Raw genomic sequence first — 17479 nt, forward strand, 5'->3', positions numbered from 1 at the left:
CCGCGCATGCCTCTCGGGTATGAAAATCTGCATCGGGCGAATATTTTCAAAAACTCATATCTTATATCTAACCGTCGGATTGAGCTGAAATTTTGACAGTAGCTTCAAAATCCTAAACTTTATTATGAGCGGTGGAGATCAAATTTTGATGCCTCAATAATTCCCAGTAATTTTTTGAACTGGATACTCCAAAATGCAACCTTCCGCTTCTTCTTGCTAGTTTTGCACCAATCCTTGAAACTCACAAAAACAACAACCAATACACATAAAATCCACTAGATAAATCACAAAAGTTAATTCAAATCATATATGAATTAAGTGCATAAATTGCACTTATCAAATTCCTCCAAACTTAGACTTTTGTTCGTCCCGTGCAAAACAATAATGAGCAATATAGTTAGCCTCCGAATTTTTACATTCCAAGATTAAATACACATGTAGGCTAATTTTTCTCAAGAGTTCTCGTGTGTGTGTAATTTTGCCAATCTCATCTACCCACCCAAATTTCGATAAAATCATGCAATTCGTAAGCTTCACAGGTTCATTAATTCCGCCCTCAAGTTTCAAGACACTCTCCACCAAGTTCAACTTCTAATTGCACAAATCAACAGGACTTTTTCGGTTAACATTAGGCTCAAGTATAATCAGCAGGAGATAAGCATCCATATGTATATCAATGTAAACAAGGACTCAGGATTCAAAGCAAAGGGAATTGAATATTTTCAATTTGTGCAGGATGATGAGTAGCTAAAATTTTTTATTTGCATTGCCAGACATTAGTCTTGGCTTTCTTCTACTCCATACATCTCCATCTTTATGCCTTGTATTTGGACTAGAATTTCAATCCATTTTTTTTTCTTTTCAAGGCCTCCACTCACCTTACTTTTTCCACAATTACTTTTCTTTGAACTTTTTAGCTACTCAATTTGTTTTGGATTTTTCATAATTTATATGAATAACAAATTAATAATGGCTAAAAAGGCTCAATGAATTCAAAAATACGTAAATCACTTCTGTGCTCTTAAAAATCTACCTCGGTTTCAAGTAAAAATCACAAGAGTTAAGAATCAAATCCTCTAATCCACATCACAAATACACATAATTTCTCTAATTGCTAGGAGTATCGAAAATCATGGCATTCGTGCATGTAAGTGAGAACTCAAGATTAAATATCGCTAACATGAACTTTTCAGCACAAAAAATTATTTTCATCATAGGCCAACACAAGTACACATAATTTATTCAACTCAAACTAACTCGTGAAAAATTTTCAAAATTTTCACACACCCCTGAAACATAAATTGTGCATTGTCCTCAATGTACAGTAGTAAATCAAAACAAGGACACATACCTTGGGCACCAAGTATCAGTACTCGGCACCATCTTAATCACTCAAAGCTCTTCATCAGGGTTGGCGTCTAAACTTTCACCGCTTCAACGTTTTTTACCTACACAAATCAAAATAATTATTGATGTCTAGTCTCAACATGCACAAAAGAAAAGAAAAAAATAATAAATAAAATAAATTAAAAATAAAAACAAATCAAAATAAAGCAAATAACAAAAATAGTTTGGGTTGCCTCCCAAGAAGCGCTTAGTTTATAGTCCATAGCCCGACTCTATGCCGCTTTCAGCCCGGTTCCCTCGATTTGTTGGAGGTTTTTCCATTCTCCTTCACCCTCCAAACAAACTCAAACCGCTTGATCTTAGGTTTCTTTCTCTTCTTTTTCTTCTTCTTTAGCACCGGTGGATCCTTCTCTCTTGGCACTTTTATAGCAGTAACATCTGCACGACAGCTTTCCATCTTCTTTGATTCTTTAATCATGAACACCTTTTTCGTGGATGGATTGTTAGCCTCTTTGAACACATGAAAGATCACCTTCTCACCATCAACTCCCATCGTCAACGCACCTTTCTTAACATCAATCTTGGCTTCAACAGTAGCCAAGAACGGTCTCCCCAAAATTAAAGGCATATTTCAGTCCTCCTCCATATCCAACACAACAAAATCCGCCGAAAAAATAAACTATCGAATTTTAACAGAACATCCTCAATGATTCCACGCGGATATTTGATAGATTTATCGGCGAGCTGCAATGCAATTGTCGTGGGCTTCACCTCTTCAAGTCCTAGACTTCTGAAAACAGAAAAAGACATTAAATTAATGCTAGCTCCTAAATCACAAAGTTCTTTATAAAAATTAGAAGAACCAATAATACAAGGAATCATAAAACTCTCTGGATCGTTTAATTTCTCTGGTAGATTCTTTTGTAAGATAGCACTGCACTCTTCAGTCAGGTTAACAGTCTCGAACTCCTCCAACTTCCACTTCTTGGACATCACATCCTTCAAGAATTTAGCATAATTTGGAATTTGCAGCAAAGCATCAGCGAATGGAATATTGATGTGAAGTTTCTTGAAGATCTCAAGAAACTTGGCAAACTGTTCGTCCAACGCCTTCTTCTCGAATCTCTGCGGGTATAAAAGTGGCGGCTTGTACATCGATTTGAGCTCAGGTTCACACTGTTGCTCCTCGACTTCTTCCTCAATTTTCTTCTCTTCAATAGCAGGTTCTTGGACTCCAACTGCTTTCCCACTCCTCAACTCTATGGCCTTACAGTGTTCTATGGGATTCACCTCATTATTACTTGGGAACTGGCCGCGGTTTTTATCTTTCAGTGCATTCGCCAACTGTCCAATGCTAGTCTCCATGGTTTGCAACACCGCGCCCATGTTGGCCACGTGCGTCTCTAGGCTGTCTAGGCGAGTCTCAGTCCTCCCCATCCTCTTACTCGATTCATGCATGAAAGTACTAACAACATCCTCCAAAGGAGTCTTACCTTCACCCTTAATTGTAATGAACCCTGGAGGATTCAACACATTATTATTGTTGGCATATGAAAAATTTTCGTGATTTCGCAAACTCGGGTGATAAGTATTTTGAACAGGATTACCTCTGTAGCCTTCATAACCTCTCTGATTTATGTACTGCACTTGTTCAGAATGATGAGATTTGTCCATAGCACCTGGCACACCTGTTGGTTTCGCAACACTCACTTTATTCAATGCGGCCACCTATGTAGTCAGTGCAGATAATTGGGTAGTGATTGATGTGAGAGGATCCACTACATACACTCCAACTGGCTTCTTAACTCCCATATGCTCAGATGGACATTGAAAACTATTTATCGTCATCAGTTCCAGCATATCGTAGGCCTGAGCGGGATCCTTCGCAAATATTGTACCTCCAGCTGCGGAATCCACAGACATACTCATAGGTGCATTCAATCCGTTTTAAAACCACTCGATCTGTTCCCAATCTGCAAAATTGTGGTTAGGACAACGTCTAAGTAAATCTTTGTACCTTTCCCACGCCTCGTAGAGTTGTTCAGAGTCCATCTGCCGGAAAGTGCTGATTTCAATTTTTAGTTGGGTGGACTTGAAAGGTGGAAAATATTTTGCAAGAAATTTGACCGCCATATCCTCCCATGTAATGCTCCCTTGTGGCAGTGACTGCAACCAACTCCTTGCTTGATCCTTGAGAGAAAAAGGAAACAAGCCTAAACGTATAATATCCTCAGACACACCATTAATTTTTACCGTATTAGATATTTCGAAGAAAGTGCGTAGGTGTAGGTGAGGATCAGCAGTGGCGCTCCCATTAAATTGGTTCTGTTGAACCATGTTGATCAACGACGGCTTCAGTTCAAAATTGTTGGCGTTAATGGTCCCTCGAGCAATTCCAGAATAGTGAGCCTGGATCGTCGGCCTGAAGTGATCTCTGATAGGCACCAAGGGAGCTTGACTCACATTCTCTTCAGCCATGTTATTGACTTCTTCTCTTCTTATTCTTCTCAAAGCACGTGCAGTGCACTCGATCTCCGGATCAAAAAGTAAAGAATTTGCACTTTGAGATCGTCGCATAAACTGCAATTTAAAAATAAGAAGAAATCAATTAGTAACTTAAAATAAAATTAAAACTCTAAATTAAAACTTAGACTAATTGATAACAAGACTAAACAAAATCAAAATTTACTCCCCGGCAACGGCGCCAAAAACTTGTTGTGAAAAATACTCGCAAGCGTACGAGTGTCATGTTTTAATATAGTGATAAAGAAAGTGTCGATCCCACGAGGAGTAATATGAAATATTCAATACTTTTAATTAAAATAGTCTTAGTTTTATTTAAAAAATTAAACTTTAGAGATTTGCTGACAAATTTAAATGAATAAAGAAGTTTGTAAAGCGCACGCACACACAATCTGTGAGACCTCGATTCTAAACAACTAATCTCGACTTAAACAACAATTAAGCATACAAGATCCAAGACCAAAGTAAGAAGGAAATTTTTTTTTTTTAAAAAAAGGGGGGTGCGCTCGGGCGGAAAAAAACTGCCGCTCGAGCGCGTCCTAAACTCCAGCGCTGCTGGAAAATAAAAAAGAGGGGTGCGCTCGGGCGGGCAAAAACTGCCGCTCGAGCGCGTCCTCTGCAGCAGAAACAGAACAGAGCAGAAAAAGCTTGGCAACTCAAACTAAAATTATTCCAAACATCAAACTCAAATTCATGCATTAAAAACATAACTTCTCCAGTTATTACATGAAATGCTAGTGTTGATCAACTACGCACCAGTCTATAATATGCAACAAAAGACTCGCATAATCGATACAACATAAACAACGAAGTTCGAGATCTAAACATGTTCCAAAACAACTAGGTAGACATGCTGACACGACTTCTAAACCGAGTCTCACTACTAGCTCTCCCTCTTGTTGCTAACCAGGCCTTCGCTGACTTGGTCTTGCCCCACCTGTTGCCAAGTACACATACAAAACAAAGCAACAGCCGGATAAATCGGTGAGAATGATAATCCCAGTAAAAAAAAAACAACATATCAAGTAATACAACAATAAACATTCTTTCAAGACAACAACGAAATCAATAACGATGTAATGAAATGCATGACTTTAAACCGGGATATCAAATCTGATAACTAGGGATTGCTGCTGTGCTTTTGGGATCCCGAGGGTGAGATTACATAACGACACACCGACTCACCCAATCGAGGTGGTGTCACGTATCCCACTCATCTAGACTTTGAGCAACTATAATGAGTATGCTAGCACTAGGTGAAACGACTAAGACCTAGGCCACTCAATCATAGTTCCCAAACGTCTAAACAAAAAGGGCGGTTCTGCCTGCTGAAAACAAGATTGGCTCAAGATGAATGCATAACAAAAACATAAAACATAGCCATATAACAAAAGCTCAATCAAAACAACAAAACACAAGTTCCTCATGCTAGAACGAGTGTAGATGCAAGTATGTGATTTTAAGGAAAAATCGAGAACCAAATGTCCCGAGTATGCTATCCCGCTATCGATGTCTGCTTTTACCTTTCAATGCAGTAGTTCCAACTCTGGATAAGCTACAACAAAAGGTTTAATCAACAACTAAACAATCCAACAATAAGGCAACTTTTCAAGGTAATCTCTTTACCGTTCTTCGTCCAACTCTTGACGAACAATGCTGCTAATACGGCTTGACAAACTCCAAACGAATCTGTTAAGATACAAATCAAAGATCAATTACCATGATCGACTTACAAGCCAAGTTCAACAAATCAAAAACGGTTCGAAATCCCCAAAACTCAAACCGACGGCATAACGGCTATAAACAGAACAAACCGAAAACGCAGACAGCAGTTCAATACTGATATCAACTCATATCAAAGCCAATACAACCAAAACAAGGCAAACCCAACAAATCTCAAAACCATAATTTTCGAAAAAGGTTTCCAAAAATCATAACAAATCCGAACGTCGCTCTAATTCAAAACCGACAGATAATAAACTATCAGAACTCTGTCTAGAACAACATACTCGAATCTCAAACGATTCTAACAACATCCAAAAACTAGAATCTATCCGATCGTAGAAGAACTTACACTATAACAGAGCTCTCACTGCAGTGATCGATAATCTGCCTTCAGAAATAAATTCCAACGACCGGATCGAGCTCGGACTAAAATCTGGAAACTTGGAAAAGGGTGGAGGCGTCTTCAATGGTGGTACACGGTTGGGAGAGAGATGAAGGGATGTGAAGAAGACTACTCCCAAGCCAATCAAGTTGTAGATAATATATTAAAATCAATAATTGCATTTTAGTCCTTGAAAAATCCAATTTTTGCAAAAAGGACCCTGATCAAAATCATGTCGGCTCGTGAACTCTGTAATCTCCGATTAACTCAAATAAACTCATTTAAGATAAAAACGGGGCGTTACAATTCTCCCCCACTAAGAAGAGATTTCGTCCTCGAAATCAACAAGAACCACAACTCATAAGATAGAATAAAGAACTAAAGACAGTAAGAAGAACTCACGTCATCCGAATAACTCCGAAAATCGCTGCCTCATGTCAGATTCTGTCTCCCAAGTCGCTTCCTCGACGCCGTGACGGCTCCACTGCACTTTCACTAACAGGATCGACTTGGTTCTGAGTTGTTTCTCCTTCCGATCAAGGATCTGAATCGGTCGCTCAAAGTAGCTCAGAGTCTCGTCTAACTCGGCTTCGTCAGGCTGAAGAACATGAGAAGGATCTGGATGATACTTTCGCAGCATAGAGACGTGAAAAACGTCGTGAATTCCAGATAAAGACGGAGGAAGTGCAAGTCTGTAGGCAAGATCGCCTATCTTCTCGAGAATCTCGTACGGGCCGATGAATCTCGGAGATAACTTCCCTCTCTTACCGAATCTGACAGTGCCTCTGAAAGGTGAAATCTTCAGAAAGACTCGGTCTACCTGATCAAAACTCAGAGGTCTACGCCTGACATTCGCATACTTCGCCTGTCTATCTTGATCTGACTTCATTCTGGTCTGAATGATCTTAACCTGCTCTGCCATATCTCTAAGAATCTCCGGTCCCAAATCAGGTGACTCGGAAAAATCATCCCAAAACAACGGAGATCGGCACTTTCTACCATACAAAGCCTCAAAAGGCGTCATACCGATACTCGCTTGGAAGCTGTTGTTGTAAGAAAACTCGATAAAAGGCAAATAATTCTGCCAACTAGTGCCAAAGTCTAGCACTAACGCTCGCAGCATATCCTCTAACGTCTGGATAGTCCGCTCCGACTGTCCATCGGTCTGAGGATGATAAGCTGTACTCAGATGCAATCGAGTAACAAGTGCCCCCTGAAGACTGTGCTAGAAGTGAGAAGTGAATCTAGGATCTCTGTCTGAAACGATCGACTTCGGCATACCATGCAATCTCACAACATTGCTAACATACAACTCAGCCATCTGATCATGACGATACATCATCCTGTACGGAATAAAACATGCAGACTTCGTCAATTGGTTGATCACTACCCAAATAGCATCCCATCCTCGAACGGATCGTGGTAGCTTCGTGACGAAATCCATGGAAATGTGATCCCACTTCCATTCAGGAACAAATAGACTGTGCAACAGACCTCATGGTCGCTTCCGTTCTGCTTTCACCTGCTGACAATTCAAACACCGAGATACAAACCTCGCGATGTCGCTCTTCATTCTCTTCCACCAGAACTGAATCTTCAAATCGTTGTACATCTTACGACCTCCATTATGAACGTTGAACCGACTGCAATGAGCCTCTCGGAGAATACGCTGTCTCAACTCCGGAATATCAGGCACAAAAATACGGTTATTTACCAACAAAACATCATATCTAACCTGGAATTCAGACTGATGTCCCGATCTAACTTTCTCTACTGAAACCTGAATGCTCGGCTCAGACTTCTGTTCTTCTCTGATTGCAACAAACAACTCCTGCTCGACTTGAATAGCAAACACTCTGATAGTCTCCCTATCTGTTTCAAACTCTAAACTAGAAGTGCAACAATCATCGATCAACTGAGAAACACCAATAGTAGAAAGAGATAAAGAACATAGCTTTCGGCTCAAGGCATCTGCAACTGCATTCGACTTTCCCGGATAATACTTGATTTCACAGTCGAAATCCTTCAACAGATCTAACCATCTTCTCTGTCTCATATTCAGCTCTGCTTGAGAAAACAAGTACTTAAGACTCTTATGGTCAGAAAAGATCTCGAAAGACTCACCATAAAGATAGTGACGCCAGATCTTCAGAGCAAAGACGATCGCAGCTAGTTCAAGATCATGAACCGGATAACGAGTCTTGTGCGGTTTCAGCTGCCTCGATGCATACGCTATCACATGCTTATGCTGCATAAGAACACAACTCAAGCCTCGGTTAGAAGCATCACAATAGACTGTGAAACCTCCAGTACCCTTTGGAATAGAAAGAATTGGAGCACTGGTCAGTCTCCTCTTCAGATCAACAAAGCTAGCCTCACAATCTGCAGTCCAGACAAAAGGCGCATTTTTCTGAGTCAGCTGGGTAATAGGCTTGGCAATAGACGAGAAACCCTTGATGAATCGGCGATAATAACCAGCTAAAATCATGAAGCTTCGGATCTCCGGCACTGAAGTAGGTCTAGGCCAATTCATAACCGCTTCAATCTTGCTGGGATCGACAGAATCCCATCTTCAAAAAAAATATGACCGAGAAAGACAACTCGATTTAACCAGAATTCACACTTAGACAGCTTGGCAAACAACTGGTCAACTCGCAAAATCTTTAGTACGGTCCTCAAGTGCTCTCCATGGTCAGTACGGTTCTTCGAGTAGATAAGAATATCATCGATAAATATAATGACAAACTCATCTAAATAACGCTGAAAGATACGGTTCATCAAACCCATAAAAACCGTTGGAGCGTTAGTCAAACCGAAAGGCATGACTATAAACTCAAAATGACCATACCTCATTCTGAATGCGGTCTTAGGAACATCTTCCTCTCGCACTCTCAACTGGTGATAACTGACCTCAGATCAATCTTAGAGTAGACAGAAGAACCCTGCAGTTGATCAAAAAGGTCATCTATTCGGGGTAAAGGATACCTGTTCTTAACTGTAGCCTGATTCAATTGGCGGTAGTCGATACAGAGCCGCATAGAACCATCCTTCTTCCGAACAAATAGAACAGGAGCACCCCAAGGCGATACACTAGGTCTGATGTATCCCTTGGCAATCAAATCCTCAAGCTGCTCCTTCAACTCTCTCAATTCAATAAGTGCCATACGATACGGAGCTTTTGGAATAGGTTGAGTACCTGGCACTAAGTCAATACTGAATTCGATTTCTCGAATAGGTGGCGAACCAGGAACCTCTTCCGGGAACACATCAGAAAATTCTCTAACCACCGATAAATCTACCAAAGCTGGGCTAGATTTCAGTACATCAACTGCATACACCAAAAATCCTTCTACACCTTTTTATAGCAAACGAGTCATAGATAACACTGAAATCAAAGGAATTCTAGATCGAGAACCCTTACCAAAGAATTTCCACTCGTCGGCCATTTCAGGTCTGAACCTGACAACTTTCAGAAAGCAATCGACGGTTGCCTTGTACTTGGTTAAAGCATCTATACCGACAATACAATCAAAATCTGACAATCCAAATACAATACAGTCGAATTCTAACATATTCCCCTCAAAACAAAGCTCACTGTTCCTGACTAATCTGACAGAAACAATTCCTCCACCCAAAGGTGAAGTAACAGCTAATACTGTAGGCAACAACTCAGTAGGCAAAGCATGAAATAACACAAATTTCTCAGAGGTAAAGGAATAGGAAGCACCTATATCTATCAAAACATGAGCAGAATGACCAAAAATCGAATAGTTACCTGCTATAACATCATCAGGTGCCGCCTGAGCCTGATCCTCTGTCAAGGCAAAAACTCGTTCCTGCTGTCTCGGAGGCTGGTTCGCACTAGAATTACCTCCCTGTCTGTTCTGCTTCTGAGGCTGGAAAGAGTGCACTGCAGAAGACTGCCTCTCCGGCTGAACTGCAGGTCTAGACGAACTCCCACTCTGAGCTCTATCTCTGTTACGCTGAGGGCACACCTTAGAGAAGTGTCCCAGTTGCTGACAGGTGTTACAATTACCGAAGACTCCCACACACTGATCCGGTGAGTGTCTTCCCCCACACTTGCTGCAGTACAAGGATGATGATCCAGAACTCTGCCCTGAACCAAACTGTCGGGAACCACTGGAACTAGACGAACTGTTCCCCTGCCTTTTGAACTGTTTACCCCTTGCCTTGTACTGATCCTTTCTGTTTCCCCCACTGCTACAACCTTCATACCTCTGCTGCTGGTTCTGATGCTGAGATGGTTGATTCTGATACTGAGACGGTGGGTTCTGATACTGCCTCTGTTGCTGAGGTGCTACCTGGTTACCTCTTTGCCTCCACAAGCCTGCTTCTGCTCCTTTTCGTGATTCATGGCATCCGCAAAGTTGTTAGGTCTGTTGGTGTTAACCAACATGAAGACGTCGGGGTTCAAACCATTGATGAACTGATCTGCCTTAGCTTCTTCATCTCCGGCAATTAGCGGTGCAAAACGCAACAGACTATCGAACTTAGCCACGTACTCTTCAATGTTCAGATTCCCTTGCCTCAGATTGGCAAACTTTGCTCCCTTATCTTTGCGATACGAGATAGGGAAAAACCGCTTATAAAATTCAGATTTAAAAAGAGTCCAAGTAACTTCCGTACCTCTACTCTCCATTGCTTTCTTTGCCATGATCCACCAGCTCTTAGCACCACCACGCAGCTGATGAATTACTAACCTGATTCGGCGGTCATCGGTGTAGTCAATGGAATCAAACAACTGATCCATATCATCCAACCAACTCTCACAGTCAACTGGATTTTCTGAACCCATCAACAATGGCGGATTGAACGACTGAAACCTCTTCAGCAAGGTTTCCATAGGAGTTACTGAAGCATCTAACTGATCAACTTCAGTGCTAGCTTGCTCAGTCGCAGGGACAACTGGCGGTGTGTTTCTGTTTATCACTCGACGAGGACCCATCTGATAATCAAAGGTTAGGACACGAGATATCTCAATCTCTACAATCAGTGCCCTTACAACCGCTTGGAATACCGGATACCAGTCGATAACAGAAACAGTTATATCTCAAGTAGATCATGCTTTATAAATTAAATCACATAACCATGTAATTCAATAATTCTCAATAACAAAGCATGCTCGCATGGAATTAAGTACACAGTTAAAATAATTCAAACACATGCGAGGAGCCAATACACGCAGACTCGATCTACCCGCTCACTCTAGTTCGACCAAGAATCTTATTCTCTGATACCACTTAATGTGAGACCTCGATTCTAAACAACTAATCTCGGCTTAAAAAACAATTAAGCATACAAGATCCAAGACCAAAGTAAGAAGGAAATTTTTTTTAAAAAAAAAAAAGGAGGGTGCGCTCGGGCGGGCAAAAACTGCCGCTCGAGCGCGTCCTAAACTCCAGCGCTGCTGGAAAATAAAAAAGGGGGTGCGCTCGGGCGGGCAAAAACTGCCGCTCGAGCGCGCCCTCTGCAGCAGAAACAGAACAGAGCAGAAAAAGCTTGGCAACTCAAACTAAAATTATTCCAAACATCAAACTCAAATTCATGCATTAAAAACATAACTTCTCCAGTTATTACATGAAATGCTAGTGTTGATCAACTACGCACCAGTCTATAATATGCAACAAAAGACTCGCATAATCGATACAACATAAACAACGAAGTTTGAGATCTAAACATGTTCCAAAAAAACTAGGTAGACATGTTGAGACGACTTCTAAACCGAGTCTCACTACTAGCTCTCCCTCTTGTTGCTAACCAGGCCTTCACTGACTTGGTCCTGCCCCACCTGTTGCCAAGTACACATACAAAACAAAGCAACAGCCGGATAAATCGGTGAGAATGATAATCCCAGTAAAAAAAACAACATATCAAGTAATACAACAATAAACATGCTTTCAAGACAACAACGAAATCAATAACGATGTAATGAAATGCATGTCTTTAAACCGGGATATCAAATCTGATAACGAGGGATTGCTGCTGTGCTTTTGGGATCCCGAGGGTGAGATTACGTAACGACACACCGACTTATCCAATCGAGGTGGTGTCACGTATCCCACTCCTCTAGACTTTGAGCAACTATAATGAGTATGCTAGCACTAGGTGAAACGACTACGACCTAGGACACTCAATCATAGTTCCCAAACGTCTAAACAAAAAGGGCGGTTCTGCCCGCTGAAAACAAGATTGGCTCAAGATGAATGCATAACAGAAACATAAAACATAGCCATATAACAAAAGCTCAATCAAAACAACAAAACACAAGTTCCTCATGCTAGAACAAGTGTAGATACAAGTACGTGATTTCAAGGGAAGCTCGAGAACCAAATGTCCCGAGTATGCTATCCCGCTATCGATGTCTGCTTTTACCTTTCATTGCAGTAGTTCCAACTCTGGATAAGCTACAACAAAAGGTTTAATCAACAACTAAACAATCCAACAATAAGTCAACGGTTCAAGGTAATCTCTTTACCGTTCTTCGTCCAACTCTTGACGAACAATGCTGCTAACACGGCTTGACAAACTCCAAACGAATCTGTTCAGATACAAATGAAAGATCAATTACCATGATCGACTTACAAGCCAAGTTCAACAACTCAAAAACGGTTCGAAATCCCCAAAACTCAAACCGACGGCATAACGGCTATAAACTGAACAAACCGGAAACGCATACAGCAGTTCAATAATGATATCAACTCATATCAAAGCCAATACAACCAAAACAAGGCAAACCCAACAAATATAAAAACCATAATTTTCGAAAAAGGCTTCCAAAAATCATAACAAATCCGAACGTCGCTCTAATTCAAAACCGAAAGATAATAAACGATCAGAACTCTGTCTAGAACAACATACTCGAATCTCGAACGATTCTAACAACATCCAAAAACTAGAATGTATCCGATCGTAGAAGAACTTACAATATAACAGAGCTCTCACTGCAGTGATCGATAATCTGCCTTCAGAAATAAATTCCAATGGCCGGATCGAGCTCGGACTGAAATCTGGAAGCTTGGAAAAGGGTGGAGGCGTCTTCAATGGTGGTACACGGTTGGGAGAGAGATGAAGGGAGGTGAAGAAGACTACTCCCAAGCCAATCAAGTTGTAGATAATATATTAAAATCAATAATTGCGTTTTAGTCCCTGAAAAATCCAATTTTTGCAAAAAGGACCCTGATCAAAATCAAGTCGGCTCGTGAACTCTGTAATCTCCGATTAACTCAAATAAACTCATTTAAGATAAAAAACGGGGCATTACACAATTCTTAAGATATTATCAATCAAAGAGAAATAGTCTAGAGGTTTTGATTTCTCCTGGTCTCGACAATATTCATTCCTAATTAATCTATTTTCATGAGTTCATTTCAATTAATAACCAAGAACACATAGATTATACTATTTCCCTCTCCCGAGTATCAAATAGAGTATATCAATTACATATCAATTCCAATATCCCTATTAAGAATCTACTTGTAATGATATGTGTAAAACAATATTCTTTCTAGGCTCTATTAAAGTTATAAGCTCTCCCGAGACTTATAATCAATTAATAGTGTGAATTCTATCGATCATATTCTAAATTCCCTCTCCCGAGTGCCAGATTCTGAATAAATATGACAAATCAATTTATGGCCAGTAAATTAAAAGACTTTCAAAACTAGAATCACAATTAATTTAGAAAAACTCAATTCAATAAAATCAAAAATTCATAAACATGTCTTGACCAGGCTACATCAACCTCTAAACTTATAAAGTTTTGTTCATACTCAAAAATAGTTGAAACCAATTCATATTCATGAAACTAGACATCAAATCAATAATATAAATTCAAGAGAAAGAAAACAAATCCAAATATTCGATATTCCGTGTCCGGACGATCTATCTCCGTCTTTGTTCTTTGATGTTCTTCTAACTTGTGCAGAATTTTCTCTTCCAAAGTATCCAAAATCTTCTCTCGATCGATCCTTTATGTGTTTCTCTCTATGCGGCGGCTTCTCACTCAATTGTGCGCAAAAGAATCCCTTTTATATGTGCTTCAAATCCAATAAATAAAATCCCACGAAATTCCAAAGGTTTCCTTCCCGAAAAACCCAAAAAAATGACTTTTGCGATGGCGTGCCCGCGCCTGAAGAGAGGAGCACCCGCGCATGTGATACTGTCTCCTAAATGTGAGAGTGGGTGCCCGGTGAGCCAACTTGTGGCTAAGGGCTTTTATGACTCTATGTATAAACAATTTTTGTTTAATATAATTTACACTTTTATAATGGCATTTACTTTATCTTTTATCATATTATTATGTTGTGACATACTATAAGATGTTTAGATGAAGACCTTGAATATACTCTAGTGTATGTAAGATGTGGTGGCACATGGGGAGGGCTATCATGAAACACATCTTATAGTCACTGTATATTCTAAACAGTTCCTAGTCGATTGAGCCGTCCGTTAATAAGGATAAGGATCGCTCAAGATTGAGACTAGCATTTGCGATGCCGAGTACCACGTTTCATTGGTATGGAACATAGAGATGTTCAAAGCATGCAAATGGATATTCATACGATGAATGATTGAAATACCCTATCCGGACTTTCCAAGTGGTTATCACTTATCGAGTGGATAAAGTCCGCGGTTTTGGTTGTACACCATTAGTCCTTACTACTTGAAACATCATTGAGACTCTATATGCTAGTACTGTACTTTGACTCGTTTACCGACTCTATTGGGGTCATCAGGTGTCGGAATTGGGTACAGTTACGACACATATAGGAGTCGATGCTTTGTTGTCAAGGATTCACCACATACTTGCGAGTGTGGATATCCTATGCAATCTGAGGAGATATTAGTGTGACGAATCTCTGGCCAGAGTACATGATGTGTTTTAAGAAATGGTTTCTTAGTAGCACATGCGATGTCACTATTTGATCTTCAAGATGCATTGCATAGTTATCGAATCTCGAACGACTCTCGATTTACCAATGGTTGTTGATTCGATCGGGATATATGGATGAAGGGACCGTACTGTACGCTAACCAAAATCTATTGGTTCTTGCAGGCACTATCAGTGATACCTAGGGAATCATGGGGCGATATTGCTAGGCGCTCTTACCATGATTCGATGGGCAAGTCGAAAATTGTTGTTCCGAGTCACAAGGAGTTGTGAGCCCACGACTAGCTGTATCCCTGAACCATTGAGGGTCACACAAGTAATTGATTTTTAATCCCCGTTGAGATAATTAAATTTAAAGAGTTAAATTTAGTGAATAAAGAAGTGGGACTTCTTATATCAGAGTAGAAGAGTAAGATTTCCTAAAATGACATAGGGATGGGCATTTTTGGAAATCACTGAATTCGGATTCAGAAAATTTATCTTGACTTTAAAAGATGCAAAAATGGTTTCTGTGCACATTGGTGAAATTGGTTTATCAATCTGAGTCACGATGAATTTTATATTAATTTCTGAACATGCGGGCTTTGCTTGTCAGGCTTGAACTTATGACTAATGGGCCCTAAGCTGTTAGCAGCCCACATTATAAATAAGTTATTGCAGTACAGAAATTACACAACAGAGGTCACAAAATTTTTGAAAATCCTAGATGTTCTCTCTAGGTGTGGCCGCCCCTCTCCTCTCTCTGTTCGAAAATTCCAGCCTGTGAATTTCGAATTTGCAGTCTGGTTTAACAGATCAAATCTGTTATTTCTCTTCGTAGAAACTTCTAATAGATTTTCTAGTGCAATCTATCAGAGGGATTCGAATTCTGTTCGTGGACCTGATTGAAGAATTTTTCGTCCATCAGTTCCTGGGATATACAACAAGAGCAGAGTTATCTGTTGGTGTCCATAATCTCGTTTCGAGATTCAAGGTAAAAATTTAATTGTTATTTAATTTTTACACGCACAATTTAATCGTAAAGTTTTGATACCCATGATATGGAATCGTTCCATATAAAATTTAAAAACTTCCGCTGCACCGGGTATCAATTCTGATTGATCTGAACACCGTTTTCCAACAGTGGTATCAAAGCCAGGTTGCTCAGATCAAGCGATTAAATTAATCGATTGTACAAAATTTTTAAGCCTCGGTTTTTGAAACAAAACAAATTTTTAAAATTAAATTTTTGACGGGCAAAACACGGGCAGCGATCGTCGCTGCCCAAGGGGCAGCGACGGGCTGCCTGGCCCGAGCCCCTTTTGGGGCGCGGGCTGCCCGGGATCGTCCCGGGCGGCCCGAGAAAATTAATTTTATTTTTAATTAAAATTTTAATATGTTAAAATTCTATTTTTGGTCCGATCGAAAATTGTTATTGATTGGTCCACGAGGCGTCGAATCGAATTCTTCGAGTCCGAAAATTTTAAAATTGATTTTTGGATAAAATTTGAATTTTTGAAAAATTTATAGATTTTATCCGTTAAATCAGATTTTATGAAATTAATTATTTTTGGTACAATTGATGATAAGATATGATCTTATAAAATGAGTAAAATATGATTTTATGTATAAAATTGGATTTTATATGTAAAATATGATTTTATTTGATAAAAAGGTAAAATATGATTTTGTATGTAAAATAAGATTTTATATATGGAATATGATTTTATCCTTTTAAATTTAATTTTCATTGCATGTTATCCAATAAATTAATTTTGAATTAAATATTATTGGATAAGGATGATCGATTGCCATGACCAATTTTGTAGGTGTATGTTAGGGAATTTACATTTGTTTTTATTGTTGTTAGATTTATTAATGGGCCTGGTTTATGGCCCAATATGAATTGTCATATGTAATAAAAGTGGGCCTGGTTTATGGCTCGTTCCCACCCCTTAAAATGTATCCCCTACTTGTTATAGTTATTTATTGTAAATACATTATACTTAGTGGGAGATGAAGATTTGAAGACGGAGGTGGGCCCAGCAGACAATAAAGACTGAAGAAATGTAAATTGGAAGCACAATGTAATAGGATTGCATTGCATACTTGCATATCACCTAGGATTGGACTTAGACTCGTGATTGGCAACCACGGGTCGATTAGTAATGGAATCGATCATCCTAAAATATAATATATGATATTATCGTAGATTGGATCGACACATGTTGTAAGTTGGGTGGAACTCCCATGGGATTTGCTCATATTATTGGGGATCCACATGGCGAACGTCCATCACAACTTAATATTGATGGGTCATCTTGACGTGTCACAATAAACGGCGTCATATTATTGGGCCCTTATTGGACATGAGGTAAAAACGTGGAGGTTCCTTTGGAAGCAATTGGGCTCTACCTTTTGAAAATTATGGTTGGCTGATATTATTCGGGACTATAGTTTGTCAATTGGACTCCATGTTCCCACTAAAGAAAATGTTTCTCGTTTTCACTAGAGGTTAGTGAAATCGTTAAAATAGTGGGAGTGATATTCATAAAATAAATTTCGCCTATTTTATGTCTTAGTAAATTAATTAAACAATCACTGATAATTGT

Source organism: Henckelia pumila, chromosome 1, assembly GCF_033568475.1.
Source record: "Henckelia pumila isolate YLH828 chromosome 1, ASM3356847v2, whole genome shotgun sequence".
NCBI classification, from domain to species: domain Eukaryota; kingdom Viridiplantae; phylum Streptophyta; class Magnoliopsida; order Lamiales; family Gesneriaceae; genus Henckelia; species Henckelia pumila.